Source organism: Gossypium arboreum, chromosome 4 (assembly GCF_025698485.1).
Source record: "Gossypium arboreum isolate Shixiya-1 chromosome 4, ASM2569848v2, whole genome shotgun sequence".
Taxonomy (NCBI): domain Eukaryota; kingdom Viridiplantae; phylum Streptophyta; class Magnoliopsida; order Malvales; family Malvaceae; genus Gossypium; species Gossypium arboreum.
Genome location: NC_069073.1, coordinates 92988244 through 92991161, shown reverse-complemented (window position 1 = coordinate 92991161; position 2918 = coordinate 92988244). Strand labels below are relative to the sequence as shown.

The 2918-nt window shown below is 34.3% G+C and overlaps 1 non-coding gene across 1 annotated transcript; it reads right to left on the bottom strand.

Moving 5' to 3' along the window:
• Positions 1-2602: 2602 nt before the first annotated feature.
• Positions 2603-2709, bottom strand: LOC128292530 (small nucleolar RNA R71). Its single transcript, XR_008282515.1, has one exon. It is a non-coding gene; the product is annotated as a small nucleolar RNA R71 (small nucleolar RNA).
• Between the last annotated feature and the right edge of the window lie 209 nt (positions 2710-2918).

The window sequence follows — 2918 nt, the reverse complement described above, 5'->3', positions numbered from 1 at the left end:
ACAAAAAATTATATACTTTTTCATACCTAACTTTAATTAAATTCATGCAAATCCGGGTAAATTCTTGTCGAAAAATAATTAAATATTATAAAATAATTAAAATGTGTTAAAAATATAAATATGGTGAATTTAGTTAACTTTATACTTAATTTTGATTAATTTTGACTATTTTCGATAGATTCGCGCAAAGGGCGAAAATTGGCTCGGCTAACACTGCTGAAAGCACAAAACCGAGAAGCAATTTGAAGTTTCGAGGCACATTAATTTCCAGCCTAAGAAGGTCCAAAAATGTGTATTAATTCATAATTTAATTAATTTTAATTTATTCCCCATTTAATTTGGGTTAAATAAATTATTTTTAATTAATTATGGAGAAAGGGTCCAGTTGAACCGCACTAGTCGAACCATATTGAGTGAACCAAACCAGCCACTAAATTGTCAGCCTAGAACCGTCCATATGCTGACCCAAATCAGCATTTTATCTGATTAAATATGCTTGCAAAAAGGGCCTTGAAGAACTTTCAAAATGCATTCAAACCCCTCCTTTAATTGTGGCTTTATGAAACTGCCCCAAGCTTAAAATAGAAAAGTTGAAACTCTCAACTTTTCCATGTGTGTGGCTGGAAAAGGAAGGTCTCTTAGGCTGATTATTTTTGCTATTTTTAGCTTCCCTATTCCGCTATAGAATCCACCCCTTGCTGATCATTCAAAGCATCCCTCATCCATCCCTCATTCCACAATATTCTCTCATTCCCTGTCTCACTTTTCTCTCATTTTTCCATCCCATTTCCCTTATAGTTCAAGTGTCGATTTCTTCTCTTGGGAAAGAGGCTCTTGTCAGCCCTTTTGGAGTAGTAATTAAATGTTCATAGGCCACCTTGATAGCCGAGGGCAACGAAGAACGAAGAACGGAGCAACTAGTCAAGCTACGGAGAAACACCAAATTTGCTTCTTGTTCCCTATCTCTCTAATTTTTGTTGTTGTTTAGACGAACATGTTTTTGAATATTTATGCTATTGAAATGGTTATTTTAATCAATTTATCTTAAACTTAAGTTTGTGTTGGGTTGATTATATTCTACCTTCTTAAATTGTTAAAATCGTGTTTATGTTGTTATAGGCCTCAGTAATATGCTTGATTAAGTAAAATCATGCCTAAGTTATTCTTGCGTTACGACTGTGAGGTAGCTAATGAATTAATTATTTAAACTGATTGCAATTGTAATTAATTGACACAGTACTTAATCAGTGCATGTTTATTCTTCTAAGGTAGCTGAAGGTTAATTTAGCAATGTATCTGGCGATATTATTGCCTTGCATAACTTGCAAGATTATTGTGTTTAAACTGTTTCAAGGTAGGGATGCCTTGTTACCTCACATAGTCTTTTATATGCTAATTAGATTTAATTAATCGTTTGAATTGACATAGGGATATGCAAGAGATTAGTTCAGTTTAATGAGTATGTATGTGCAATAACATGTTTGCTTACTAGAATCTATTTAGTCGGTTGAATTGACATAAGGATATGTCAAGAGATGAATGGATTTTTGTATGTAAGTTTGTTCATGAGTTAGCAAATTATCGAGTTGCTGTGAATTTATTTGTATCAGTGTAAACATGAGTTTAATAATTCTAAGTTCAAGAAATATAATTAATCCAACACAAGTATGTTACCTTGATTAAATCTTATTTGAAATCATGCATTATAACTCATTTGTTTTATTTTAATTTTTTTACTTAGTTTTTAAATAGTTTTTGACCATCTTTTAAAACCAAATTATTTTTACCTCACCAAAGTGTTTTACAATTAATTTCATAAATAATTCTTTTTTACAATCCTTGTGGGTACGATAACTCGACATTACTTGTCACTTTATTATTTGTTGCGATTGTGTACACTTCCACATTTTTTCGTCGTTCCAAGTTTTTAGCGTCGTTGCCGGGGACTGTTTTAAAAAAAAAGTCATTATTTGTGAATTTGTTAGTTTTACATTTTGGTTTATTTTTCTGTTTAATTTTTAACTTAATTAATTTTTCTTTGATAATTTTAGGTGTTTATAAGTATTGACCAGATTATTGACTTACTTCCTGTAGACCCTGAGATGGAACGAACCTTTTGACAATGAAGAAGACAAGTGAACCAGAGAAGGACTGAAGGAATGAATTTCGAGAATATGAATCAAGGAAACAGAGCAAACCTTGCTCAAAATCCTATCCTTATTACTGACGATAGGGATAGAGCCTTAAGACAATATGCTGTGCAGTATTTAACGATCTTAATTCGGGCATTAGGAGACTCGAAATCGAGGCACAACAGTTTGAGCTAAAGCTAGTCATGTTCCAGATGCTTCAGATGGTGGGCCAATTTAGTGGAATGCCTACTGAAGATCCTCATCTTCATCTAAGACTATTTATGGAGGTGAGCGACTCTTTCAAATTAGCTGAAGTTCCCGAAGATGCATTATAATTGAAGTTGTTCCTATACTCACTAAGGGATTGAGCTCAAGCTTGGTTGAATTTATTGCCACCAAACTCAATTTCTACATGGCAAGAGTTAGCCAAAAGATTCCTCATGAAGTATTTCCCACCAAGCAAGAATGCTAAGTTGAGGAACGAGATCACTACCTTCCAGCAAATGGATGATGAGTCCTTATCTGGGGCATGGGAATGATACAAAGAACTATTACGGAAAGGCCCTCACCATGGAATCCCACATTGCATCCAACTTGAGACATTTTATAATGGTCTCAACGCTCACACGAGGATAGTAGTGGACGCTTCTACTAACGGTGCTCTCCTATCTAAGTCTTATAATGAGGCTTACGAAATCATCGAGAGGATCGCCAGTAACAATTATCAATGGCCAACCAATCGAGCCACGTCAGGAAGACGAGTCACTGGAATACTTGAAGTGGACG